The sequence below is a fragment of the Hylobates moloch genome, unplaced genomic scaffold, assembly GCF_009828535.3.
Source record: "Hylobates moloch isolate HMO894 unplaced genomic scaffold, HMol_V3 SCAFFOLD_7, whole genome shotgun sequence".
NCBI lineage: Eukaryota > Metazoa > Chordata > Mammalia > Primates > Hylobatidae > Hylobates > Hylobates moloch.
In genome coordinates this window covers 79074461-79089043 of record NW_026652282.1, presented here as the reverse complement: position 1 = coordinate 79089043, position 14583 = coordinate 79074461, and positions in this window count along the sequence as shown.

Here is a 14583-nt window from a genome sequence, read left to right as displayed (position 1 = left end):
TTGGAGAATGTTCCATGTGCTGATGAAAAGAATGTATATTCTGCACTTTTGGGGTAGAATGTTCTGTAAATATCTGTTATGTCCATTTGTTCTAGAGTGTAGATTAACTCCAGTGTTTCTTTCTGAACTTTCTGTGTTGATCTTTCTAGTGCTGTCAGTGGGTTGTTGAAGTGCCCCACTATTATTATGTTGATGTCTATCTCCTTTCTTAGGTCTACTAGTAATTTATTCATGAACCTGGGAGCTCTAGGGTTAGGTATATATGTATTCATGATTGTAATATCTTCTTGTTGGATTGAACCTTTCATCATACATGACTTTCTTTTTCCTTTTATACTGTTGTTAATTTAAAGTCTGTTTTATCCAAGAACAGCTACTCCTGCCCACTTTTCATTTCCATTTGCATAGAATTTATTTTTTCCATCCCTGTACCTTGAGCCTATAAGAAGCTTTATATGTTAGGTGAGTATCTTGAAGACGGCAGATATTTGGTTTGTGACTTTTTATCCATTCTCCCAATGTGTATTTCTAAGTGGAACATTTAGACCATTTGCATTCAATGTTAATATTGAGATGTGAGGTACTGGTCCATTAATCATGTTGATTGTTACTAGATACTTTGTTTTCTTCATTGTGTTTTGTTCTTTAGGTCATGTGAGTTTTATGCTTTCAGGAGGTTCTGTTCTGTTGCATGTCAACCTTTTGTTTCAAGATTGAGAACTCCTTTTAGTGTTTCTTGTAAGGCTCATAGGATAGTGGAAAATTCCCTCAGCATCTGCTTGTCTGAAAAAAGACAATTTCTTCTTCATTTATGGAACTTAGTTTTGCTGGATACAAAATTCTGGCTGACAGTTCTTCTGTTTAAGGAGGCTAAAGATAGGACCCAAATCCCTTCTGGCTTGTGAGGCGTCTGCTGAGAAGTCTGCTGTTAGTCTGATAGTTTTTCCTTTATAGGTTACCTGATGCTTTTGTCTTCCTGCTCTTAGAATTCTTTCCTTCACACTGACTTTAGATAGCCTGATGACTGTATGCCTTGGTGATGTCATTTTTGCAATGAATCTGCAAGGAGTTCTTTTAGCTTCTTATATTTGGGATGTTTAAATGCCTAGCAAAGCCAGGGAATTTTTTCTCAATTATTCCCTCAAATAAGTTTTCCAAAATTTTGCTTTCTTTTCTCTCTCAGGAACACCAGTGATTCTTAGTTTTGGCCATTATACATAATCCCATATTTCTTGGAGACTTTGTTCATTTCTTTTCATTCTTTTTTCTTCATTTTTGTCTGATTGTGTTAATTCAAAAGCCTTGTCCTCAGGCTCTGAAATTCTTTCTTCTACTTGGTCTAGTCTGTTGCCAAAACATTCCACTGAATTTTGTAATTCCCTAAATGTGCTTTTCATTTCCAGAAGTTCTGATTGTTTTTTCTTTATAATATCCAGATCTCTAATTTTTTAATTCATATTTTGAATTGTTTTTTAAGTTTCTTTATGTTGGCTTTCAACTTTCTCTTGTATCTCATCGGGTAGCTTAATAATCAACCTTTTGAATTCCTTATCTGGCATTTCAAAGGTTTAATCTTGGTTTTGACCTGTTGCTGGGTAGCTAGTGTGATCTTTTGGGGGTGTTACAGAACCCTGTTTTGTCACATTGCTAGAATTGTTTTTCTGGTTCCTTCTCATTTGGGTAGACTGTATATTCTAATTACTCTTAACTTTGTTTCTGGTTTGACTGTGTTTTTTAATTTCTTTTTTCTCCCTTAAGGATGTGACTTTAATATTTATAGTTTATTGTAATGTAATTCAGCATTTGTTGCTTTCATGGATGAAGACTCTATATGAATGGCTTGTTTATAGAGAGTCTTTGTATAATGGCTTTCTCAGATGCTGGTCGTAGTAGCAATGTGCTCCTTGTATGAGCAGATTCACTCTCTCCTGTGGGGTTGGAATGACAGAGGTTTCTTGAAGCTTATCTCATTCCCCAGTGATGTGCACCTATTTATTCATTTGTTTGCTTGTTTATTTATTTATTACCCAGTATTTTATTTATTGGTTTGACCACTTCATGCTTCAGGCCAGTAGCGGAGGTTTCCACAGGTAAAAACTGGTTGTTGCTAAAGCAAATGGGCAAATGCAAATACCCAACAGTTGGCAGTGGTTCCAGCCTTGACAGAGGTGTTTTGGGAGCTCTTAGTGAAGTGCACTGAGGTCTTTTCAGGGGTAAGGGAGGGAGCCACCTCAGTTTCCCTGCCAGACTAGCAGGAAAGCGATCCTCCTCCCAGTCACCCTCCTGACTCAGTGTTCCAGCTACTTAGATCATACAGGCACCTCTTTTCTTTGGCAGAAATGCTGATATATCATGGAGGGTGGGTGGGATTGTGATTCTACCCCTCATACAAACCTGAATCGGGAGGGCACTCCTCCTGTGTGGATCTGGTCACCATGAAGTGTTCCAGAAAGGCTATCTACAGGTGCACCCATGCCGCACTCCCATGGGGGAAGCCCCAGATGTGTATGCAGTGGTAGATGATGGGGAAAAGAATTCCCCTTTTTTAAGACCATTCATGAGCACCAGGGCTGCCTGACTGTTGAAGAGCTACAGACTCCTCGCTGAGCCCAACACTGCACCTGTGGCTCTGCTGAAGGAAACTTTCTGCAAGTGGAAAGTTCTGGGACTGCAGGCCTATTTGAATTCTTTTGTCGCACAGAGTGTTCCCTTTATGTGGTGCACTCTCCCTTTCTGTAGGAGTAGCAGACCCTGAGAACCAAATTACTATGAATGCTGCTGCCTTTCTGGGTCTAGCCACCCAGTGGGGCTGCCACACACCAGGCTGATGTTTGGGGATGTCTGGTCACATTCAGTGATGTGACCTGTCCTCAAGTCTCATAGCAGTGTGTACCACCACAGGCTCTTATGGGGATGGCATGGCAGTGATGGAGACTATGAAATTTCTTGGTTATAAATAGCATTAGAGTTTTGAATTTCTCAAATACTGGTTGTAGTGTTAATGATCTAGTCAAATGTGCAGACTCAGGACCTCTGTATTAGCCAGGGTGATGCAGGCAATGATGATAGCTGAGGCCACACACAAGTTTTCTCCTTTCTGGGCACTGCATTTTTCTACCTGCAGATGCTGTCATGGACTGTGCTGGTTGGCCTCCAGCCAGGAGTTGGTGCTTACAAAGGAGCCCAGCTGTGGTGGTAGTGGTGGGATCTGTGCTTGCCTTATGTTACACAGGGAGGTTTTCTGGTGTTTCAGGCAATGGGTGGGGCCAGAGAGGTCCCAAAAGTTTCTGTCTTTTGTGTTAAGCTACCAGGGCCTGTTAAGGGGTAAAGCCAGATAGGGGCTAGATCAGGAAAGTCTATGTGTCAGGGCTCTCCACGTGCAGGGCAAGCAGCAGCCCCAGTGAGCATTGGAGGGCAGTTCTCTGGCTGCTGGGGTAATGTTATAGGGAAGAGTGCAGCTTCCTCTGCTGTACGGAAGAGTCCACATTGGGACTGGGAAGTAGCAGGCAACAGTAAGCCCCATCCAGTTCCCACACACATTGCAAGGCAGGTCTCACACCAGCTGTGTTCCGCTAGCAGCAGTTAGCCAGGCTCCAGGCAGTCTATGCTCAGAACTCAAAACACCCCAGGCCATAAGCCTTCCCCATGGAAACAGAAACTGAGCCATGCCCCACTTGGTCTGCCTATGAGGCAGGGGCACCCAGCTCCTGTGCCCATGGCTGTGGCACATTTTCCACCCACCCCTCAGTTTTGCACAAGGGAGTTCATCCCCACTCAAGATTTTATTGCAAATATCAGTTGAGAGGTTTTCTCATCCAGTGACCACTGCCCAAATTAGTTGGAAGACTTCTAGGTGGTCCCGTGTGAGGTAGAATCAGGAGTGGCTTCCCTCCATCCTGCTGGAGACTGGGAGTGCATGCAAAGCATATCCAGATGCCACTTCTCATATACTCCCCACTGCTCACTAAATTAGCTCCAGTGCTAGTAGGGTTAAGACCTTCCCTTATGGCCTGCATTGCCAAGTTCCCCAGTGAGAGTGTATATGCCAGAGGCAGTTTATCCGCATCTCACACCCTGGGGACTTACAGTTTTTCACCTGGTTCATGGTGTAGGCTGCAGTCTGATGCTTCTTTCAAAGGGCCTGTGGTTTCTTTCAGGCTTCCTGTTAAGTTCCTGTGTTGTTTCTTGGAAAAAAGTTTGCAGTCTGAATCTCTACACACTATTTTATCTTTCCCAGTGGGAGAGGCATGCTAACACTGCTTCCAATCCACTCTCTTGGAAAATAACACATCTTATTTATACTTAATAAAATTTATAGTCCAAATATGGAGATATTTATCTTTACTTCTTCATAGGAATGTGAAATTACACATACACGCATAAGGTAACATAAAACATCTTTCAACTTGGTTGCCTTTGTCTTTATCCTTGAGATATCAGCCAGGTTTCAATGCACTCGCTAGCATACATAAGTACTTGGCAGGATCTACAATAATATAGGTCTTTTAAGGAAATGGGTAGAAAACTAGAAATTGAATATGGCAATTCCTTAAAGACCTAAAGACAGAAATACCATTCGATCCAGCAATCCCATTACTGGGTATAGACCCACCCCCCAAATATAAATAATGCTATTATAAGACACATGTATGCATGTGTTCATTGCAGCACTATTTACAATAGCGAAGACATGGAATTAACCTAAACGTCCATGAATAATAGACTGGATAAAGAAAATGTGGTGCATATAAACCATGGAATACTATTTAGCCGTAAAAAAGAACAAGATCGTGTCTTTTGCAGGGACATGGAAGGAGCTGGAGGCCATTATCCTTAGCAAACAAATGCAGGAACAGAACATCAAATTCATGTTCTCAATTACAAGTGGGAGCTAAATGATGAGAACACATGAACACGTAGAGGGCAACAACACACACTGGGGCCTTTTGGAGGGTGGAGGATGGAGCAAGGGAGAAGATCAGTAAAAATAACTAATAGGTACTAGGCTTAGTACCTGGGTGATGAAATCATCTGTACAACAAACCCCCATGACACAAGTTTACTTATGTAACAAACCTGCATATCCTGCCCATGTACCCCTGAACTTAAGATAGAAGTTAAGAAAAGACAGAAACAGGAAAAAAAATAAAAACTAAAAATAATGTGTATTGGCTTTTGCTGAACATATGTGTTTTTCTCCCCTCCTTCCAAATGCCCCATTTAAAATGTCAGTAAAGGAATACAAATTGTAATAAATTTTTCACAGCACCAAAGATGAGAGGAATAGGCCTTACCACATTTAAATATATGTGCATTTCTGGATTTGGAAAGGCACATACATTTTACTGGTGGATAAACTACATCAAAAGTTACTTCCAAGTACAGACATAGGAGAAAGCTACAGAATAGATGGAATTTCATAAAAAGGCTGCAAATTCAGAGTAAGCAGGTACAAGGAGTAACAAGTGGAATGATTATTAAAATGATTGTTTTGGGGCACTTTGACCAGTCAGGCCCTCTTTATGTGCAGTTATGAAATTTAACCTTCAGTTATAATAAGAGATCTAAATTACAAAAAAAATAAGACAGGAATCCTAAAAATATCCACTTATTTTAACAGGAATGGAACTTCACAGTAAAACCCTCCTCATTTTGGAATGAGGGGTGGGAGTGCCTGCTCACTTTTCAGGTACAAACTGTAAAGCAAAGGCAGTCTGTCAATGGTATACTGTCCCTGCATACACAGAGCTGATGGTGATCTCTTTCATTCAGAGAAGGAAACCATTGAGGAAACATATATATGTGAACACACAGGAAACCTATGCTACTTAGTCATTAATTCATATATATGAATGAGCAACTAAGAATCTGTAGGTATTTGAGAAAAAAACTTTTTTTTTTCTTTTTGGTAGGACCAACATGAGCTAATGGAATAATTATTCTTAGAAGAACCACATAAAATCTAAAGAACAAAAGATAAAAATTCTATCCTCGGAAACATTTAAGAAATAATACAAGTGATAAAATGAGAGCAGGCTGCTATGAAAAAGAAGCAAATAAAGAATAAAGGTATCTTGGAAATTAAAAATTATAAATACCAAACTAAGAAATGTCAATCAAGGAGTTAGAAGAAAAAATTGAGGCACAGGCAAAAATAATGGAACAAAATATCTGAGATAGAAAATATAAATTTATAAAATCAATGCAAGTGTTCCAATATTTGTTTGTAAATGTGGATGAATAAAAAAAGCTATTAATAAAACAAACAGAGGGTAACAATCAAACTAATCATAGAAGAAAGTTTTCTCTAAAAAGGGACCCTAGAATTAAAGAAAGACATATGTTTGCAGATTGAAAGGGACTACAAAGCAGGGATAAAACTCAAAACACCAAGAAGAGAATATCTTAAAAGTATGTAATCACCTGACAGGTTTATCTTGCCCACTGCCCAGAAAAACCAACACACTGAGAACATCAGGTTTTTGTAATAGAGAAAGAGTTTAATAAATGCAGAGCCGGCTAAGTGGAAGGACAGGAGTTTACTATTATTCAAATCAGCCTTCCTGAAAATTCAGAGGCGAGGATCTTTTAAGGATAGTTTGGTGGGCAGGGGGATAGAGTATGGGAAATGCTGATTTTTGGGATCGGGTATGAAATCGTAGGGAGTTGGAGCTTGTCTTCTTGTACTGAGTCAGTTCCTAGAAGGGAGCCACAGGACCAGATGAGCCAGTTTATTGGTCTGGGTGGCACCGGCTGGTCTATCAAAATGCAGGGTCTGAAAAACACCTCAAACACCAATCTTAGATTTCCTAATAGTGATCTTATCTATAGCAGCAATTGGGAAGGGAAGGTTAAGAATCCTGTGTCTTCTGGCTGCATGACTCCAAAGTTACAATTTCTAATCTTGTGGCCAATTTGTTAGTTTTGCAAAGTAGGTTTGATCCCCAAGCAAGGAGGAGGTTTGTTTTGGGAAAGGGCTGTTATCATTTTTGTTTTAAAGGTAAACTATAAATTCCTCCCATAGTCAGCTTGACGTATGTCCAGGAATGAACAAGGGCAGCTTGGAGGTTAGAAGCAAAATGGAGTCGGTTAGGTCAGATCTCTTTCACTGTCATAATTTTTCTATGTCAAATATCTCACACCGTCATAATTTTTGCAAAGATGGTTCTATATATGCCAAGATAAAATATATATAATTTACAAAGAAATATAAATCAGATTTGCATCAGAGTTTTCAGTGGTTACACTGAAGCTAGAAGAGAATAAAACAATGTATTGAGGTTCTGAAGGAAAATGATTTTGTACTTGAAATTTGATACCTAAATAAACTAGCATTTATATACAGGGATAATGAAGATATCTTAAGACATACAAAAATCAGAAAATATATCAGTAACACACCATTTATAAAAGACTGACTTGAGGTTGTACCCAAGTAAAATTTAAAAAGAAGCAAAATAAGATATCCAAGACACAGTTGACTCAAGCAAGAAATGTGAACAAAAGATATCATGGGATGAGAATGCAGTGGCCCTACAGTTGGATGGTAATTACACAATTATAATGTTGTACATGCTGGTTACAGGCTTTTGATTTGACCTATAAGTAATGTTCTGAAGCTTTACCAAACAGGAGTTTTGAATTCTATTACTCTTGCATACATAAGAGATCTAAATTACCAAAAAAAAAAAAAAGACAGGAATCCTAAAAATATCCACTTATTTTAACAGGAATGGAGCTTCACAGTTCCTTCACAGATGACTTCAAGTCATCTAAAATTGATGTGCAGGAATTGCCATCTTTACCATATTGAATCTTTGCATGCATGTACATGACATATCTCCCCTTATATTTAAGTCTTCTTTTATACCTTATAATAAAGACATAAAAGTTATAATAAGGTATTATTATATTTCTCTATAAAGATCTTAAATGTTTTAAAAAGCTTTATTCTTAATTATTTTTATTGGTAAATATTATTTTAAAATAACACTTTGATATTTTTGTTCCTGTTGGGAATTCAACTGATGTATTTATTGATCCAGTAGCATTACTGAACTATCTTATTAATTCCAATAAATTTTATATAGATTTTCTTGCATTTTCTAATTGGAGAATCATTTTGCCTGCAAGTCTTTATAATTCCGTTTCTTTCATTTTCATTCTCTTACTGTATTTTCCTTGTTTTTGTCTTAATGCACTGGCTTGGATGTCTGATGCCATATTGAATAGAAGCATTGAGAGTAGGCATGCTTGTCTCATATTGGATTTAAAATAACAGTTTCTAATGTTTTAACATTAATGATTGTGTTTGCTTCTAGCTTTTTGCTAGATGCCTTTTATCAGGTTAGTGACGTTACCTTGTATTTGTAGTTTGCTAGGTGATTTTATAGTAAACAAGTATTTGATACCATGAAATATTTTTCTGTATTAAATAATAAGATTATATAGTGAATGTCATACATTACATTTATACATTTTCAAATATTAAATAATCAGTCTTTGCATTTAGAATTAGCTGAATTTGATATGATTCTTAAAAACATTTTTAATGCATCTTAGTATTTAGAACACAGTCGATTCTTGTTATTCACAGTACTTATTTACTATAAAGTCACCATGAGCATCAAATTAAGCAAATACTGAACCATTGCTCCTAGCAGAAATACAGGGTTAGGTTCCTGTGAGTCTCTGGCAATATTTTTGTCAATCAATCAATACATAACCTTATTTTATGCATGTTTCTGTTTAAAGACACTTTATTGTCTATATATTGGTGATTCACTAACATTGAGTTTAAGGCCAACAGGACTGAAAATCATGCCTGAAAAAGCTTATCTATATTTACTTCTTAAAGAACACAAAGCTTTTTTTTTTTTTTTTGAGATGGAGTCTTGCCCTGTTGCCCAGGCTGGAGTGCAGTGGCACGATCTAGGCTCACTATAAGCTCCTCCTCCCGGGTTCACGCCATTCTCCTGCCTCAGCCTCCCGAGTAGCTGGGACTATAGGCGCCTGCCACCACGCCCGGCTAATTTTTTTTGTATTTTTAGTAGAGACGGGGTTTCACCGTGTTAGCCAGGCTGGTCTCGATCTCCTGACCTCGTGATCCGCCTGCCTTGGCCTCCCAAAGTGCTGAGATTACAGGCTTGAGCCACCGCGCCCGGCCAAAGCTTTCTTATACTTGGGAACACTAGACTATACTTTAGCTTGATGCTTAGAAGTCAATTTAAACAGTAAACTCACCAATAAAAAGCACAAAAATGTGAAAAATGTGGCAGTATATAGACCACTCAAAGAACATTTATTTACAGTATGAGAGCTGAAACAAGAAGCCAGAACACTCTGGGAATATGCATGTTGGATGATGCAAATTTTCCACAGCTCTGTGCATGTCCATCAATGATCTTGAAAATGCCCTGAATATTGATTTGGATGTTACAGATAAATTTTAGGGAATAAGCAAATTTGCAAATATAGAACCCATGAATAATGAGGATCTACTGTGTTTCCTTTTAGATTTTTTCGTCTATGCTCAGAAGTGAGACTGTCTCCTTCACTGGTTTTGATAATAGGCTTACATTAGATGTATTAAATGAATAGGAGCAATATTCCCTTTTGTCTTATCTTCTGGAAAAGTTTGCATAATAATTATTATATAATCTTTGAGTTAAAAACATTTTTACATTTGAAAAAATTGTACCTAATGTTTTCGTATTTCAGGGTACATGTGATAGTTTAATACATTCATATAATTTTTTAAAGATTAAATAATTACAATTGGGACATCCATCAGCTTAAATATTTGTCTTTTCTTTATGCTAGAACCATTCGTATTGTTCTCTTCTAGTTATTTTGAAATATACAATAGATTATTGTATATAATAGTCTCCCTACTGATATATCAAACACTTGGTTTGATTTCTTCTATTAAACTATATATTTGTACACATTAATCAAACTCTCTCGTACTTCCTTCTCTCCTATCCTTCCTGGCCTCTGGTAGCAACCAATCTATTCTCTATCTTCATGAGATTCACTTTTGTAGCTCCCAGATATGAGTTAGAATATGTGATATTTGTCTTTCTGTGCTTGGCTTATTTCACTTAACATAATGGCTTCCAGTTCAATCTATGTTGCTGCAAATGGCAGGACTTTATCTTTTTATGGCTGAGTAAAAATTTCTTGTGTATATATTCCATGATTTCCTTATCCACTCATCCATTGATGGACCCCAAGGCTAATTCAATGTTTTGGCTACTGTGAATAGTGCTGCAATAAACATGGCACTGCAGATATCTCTTCGGTGTACCGAATTTCCTTCTTTTGGGTATATACCCAGTAGTGGAATTGCTGGATCATATGATAGTTCTATTTTTAGTTTTTTGAGGAACCTCCATATAGCTTTCCATATTGACTGTGGTAATTTACATTTCCACAAACAGCATATGAACATTTCCCTATTTAAAAATTTTGTTTTTGAAACAGTCTTGCTATATTGGCTAGGCTGGTCTTGAAGTCCTGGGTTCAAGTAATTCTTTCATCTCAGCCTCTCCAGTAGCTGGGACTACAGGTGCACACCACTGTGTTCAGCTGAGCATTCCCCTTTCTCCACACACTTGCCAGCATCCATTATTCCTTGTCTTTTTACTTTTAAAATATATATATATGATATATATATATACACACATTGAGATAGGGTTTCAATCTGTTGCCTATGATGGAGTTCAATAGTGTGATCATAGCTCACTTCAGCCTTGACCTCCTGGGCTCAAGCAATCCTCCCACCTCAGCCTCCCAAGGAGCTAAGACTACAGGCACATGCCATCATGCCTGGCTAATTTTTAAATTTTTTTGGAGATAAAATCTCACTATGTTGCCCAGGATGGTCTCGAACTCCTGGGCTCAAGTGATTCTCCCACGTCAGCCTCCCAAAATGTTGGATTATAGGCATTAACCACCATGTCCAGCTCCCTGTCATTTTATAAAACCCAAGTTTACTTGGGTGACATGATATCTCACTGTGGTTTTAATTTGCATATCTCTGATAATTAGTGATATTGAGCATTTTTTCATATACCTTTTGGCTATTTGTATAAATTCTTTTGATAAATGTCTATTCAGCTCTTTTGCCCATTTTAAAAATTAGATTAGATTATTTGTGTTTTGTTGTTGTTGTTGTTGTTTTGCAGTTGAGTTGTTTGAAGTCCTTGTATATTTTGTATATTAATCCCCTTTCAGATGAATAGTTTGTTACCATTTTCTCCCATTCTGAGAGTTGCCTTTTCACTTTGTTGATTGCTTCCTTTGCTGCACAGAAGCTCTTTAGCTTGATGTAATCTCACTGTTCTATTTTTGCTTTTGTTGCCTGTGCATTTGACATCTTAGCCCTAAATCTTTGCATAGATCTATGTCCTGAAGCATTTCTCCAATCTTTTTGTCGAATAGTTTCATGGTTTTACGTTTAAGTCTGTAATCCATTTTGATTTGATATTTGTATATGGTGAGAGTTAAGAGCCTAGTATCATTCTTCTGTATATGGTTATTCAGTTTTCCCAGCACCGTTTGTTGAAGAGACTGTCCTTTACTTATTGTATGTTCTTGGCAACTTTGTTAAAAATGAGTTAGCTGTAAAAGCATGAATTTATATCTGGGTTCTCTATTCTGTTCCAGTGGCCTATTTGTCTGTTTTTATGCCAGTACCATGCTGATTTGTTTAAAATAATTTTGTAGTATATCTTGAAGAAGTGTGATGCCTCCAGATCTGTTCCTTTTGCTCAGGATGGCTTTGTCTATTTGGAGATCTTTTGTGGTCCCACATAAATTTTGGAATTGCTTTTAAAAGAAATTCTGTGAAAAGTGTCATTAATATTGATAAGGATTTCATTTAATTTGTAAACTGCTTTGGGTAGTATTGTCATTTTAACTGTATTATTGCTTTCAATTAATGATCATGGAATATCTTTCCATTGTTTTTGTGTCCTCTTCAATTTCTTGCACCACTGTTTTACAGTTTTCCTTGTGTGGAACTTCCACATGTTTGGTTAAGTTGATTCCTATATATTTATTTTATATTCTTTGTAGCTATTGTAGATGGGATTGCTTTTTTGATTTCCTATTCAGATTGTTTGTGTTGACGTATACAAATACTACTGATTTTTGTTGGTTGATTTTGTATCCTAAAACTTTATTGAATTTATCAGTTATAACCGTTTTTTGGTGGAATCTTTAGGTTTTACTAGATATAAGATAATGCCATCTACGAACAAGACTATTTTGACTTCTTCCTTTTTAATTTGGATGCCCTCTATTTGTTGTTCTTGCCTAATTTCTCTGGGTAAGACTCCAAGGATTCTGTTGAATAAAAGTGGTTAAAGTGGGAACCTTTATCTTTTTCTAGATCTTAGAGGGAAGGCTTTCAATTTTTCCCCATTCAGTATGATGTTAGCTAGGAGTTTGTCTCATATATATACATATATATATATGCCTTTATGGTTTTGAGGTATCTTCCTTCTATACCCAGTTTGTTGAAGGCTTTTATCATAAAGAGATGTTGAATTTTATCAAATGCTTTTTCAGCATCTATTGGAATAATCATATGGCTTTTGTTCTTGAATCTGTTAATGTGATGTATCACGTTTACTGTGTTGCATATGTTGAAACATTCTTATATTCCTGGGATGAATCCCAATTGATTATGATGAATGATGTTTTTAATGTGCTGTTGAATTTGGTTGGCTAGTATTTTGTTGAGGATTTTTGCATCAATGTTCATCAGGGGTATTGGCCAATAGGTTTAGTGTGTGTGTGTGTGTGTGTGTGTCCTCGTCCTGTGTATCCGTGTAATGCTGGTGAGTTTGGAAGTATTCCCCACTCTTCAATTTCTTTTGAAGAGTTTCAGTAGAATTGGCATTAGTGGTTCTTTAATTATTTGGTGAATTCAGCAGTGAAACCATCAGGTCCTGAGCTTTTCTTTGATGGGAGACTTTTTGTTATGGCTTTGATAACATTACTCATCTTTGCTTTGTTCAGGTTCTCTATTTCTTAATGACTCAATATTGGTAGGCTGCGTGTGTCCAGGAATTTATGCATTTCTTCTGGGTTTTCGAGTTTGTTGGGATATAGTTGTTCATAATAGTCTCTAATGATTCTTTGTACTTGCTAACATGGTCTCAGTTGTTATGTCTCCCTTTTTGTTTCTGATTTTATTTATTTGGGTCTTCTCTATTTTTTCTTAGTTAATCTAGCTAAAAGTTTGTGAATTTTTTTTATCTTTTCAAAAAACCAACTTTTTATTTCATTAATCTTTTGCATTTTTTTAGTCTCCAATTGTATTTATTTCTGCTCTATCTTTAATGTTTCTTTTCTTCTGCTAATTTTGGGTCTGTCTTTTTCTTGGTTTGCTAGTTCCTTGAGATACATTGTTAGGTTGGTTATTTGAAGTCATTCTACTTTTTTAATATAGGTATTTATTGCTATATACATCCCTCTTAGTCCTGCTTTTGCTGTATCTCACAGATTTTGGTATGTTTTATTTCCATTTTTATTTGTTTCAAGACATTTTAAAATTTTCTTCTTGATTTGTTCATTAAACTGTTGGTCATTTCAGAGCATGTTGTTCAATTTTTGTGTGTTAGCATTGTTTCAAAGTTCCTCTTATTATTGATTTCTAGTTTTATTCCATTGTGGTCAGAAAATATATTTGATATGATTCCAACTTTTTTGAATTTATTGAGACTTGTTTTGTGGCCTAAAGTATGGTCTATTCTAGAGAATGTCCCATATGCTGTTAAAAAGAATGTGTATTCTGTAGCAATTGGGAGAAATGTTCTGTAAATGTCAGTTTGTACTATTTAGTCTAGTGCATAGTTTAATTTTAATGTTTCTTTGTTGATTTTCTGTCTGAATGATCAGTCTATTACTCAGAGTGGAGTATTGAAGGCCACACTATTATTGCATTGCAGTCTATCTCTCTGATTTAGACCTATTAATGTTTGCTTTATATACTTAGAATCTCCAGTTTTGAGTGTACAGAAATTTATAGTTGTTATATCCTCTTGCTGAACTGAACCCTTTATCTTTATATAATGACAGTCTTTATCTCTTTTACAATTTTTGATTTTTAGTCTGTTTTTTTTTTCTGATATAATATAGCTACTCCTGCTCTTTTTTGGTTTTCAGTAGCAAGGAATATCTTTTTCTACCTGTTCATTTTCAGCCGATGTGTTTCTTTATAGATCAAGTGAGTTTCTTGTAGGAAGCATACCATTGTGTCTTTTTCCTTTACCCATTCTTCCACTCTATGCGTTTTAATTGGGGAATTAAATAAATTTACATTCAATGTTATTATTGATAAGTAAGGACTTACTACTGCCACTTTGTTGCTTGTTTTCCGGTTGTTTTATGGTTCTTCTTTTTCTTCTTTCCTTTTATATTGTCTTCCTTTGGGGTTAGGTGATTTTTTTTTTGGTAGTAGGTTTTAATTTTTATTAAATCTATCATAGATTTTGCATTTTGCTTGCATGAAGCTTACTGAGAACATCTTATTAATGTAACAAGTTATTTTGCTGGGTGTGGTGGCTCACT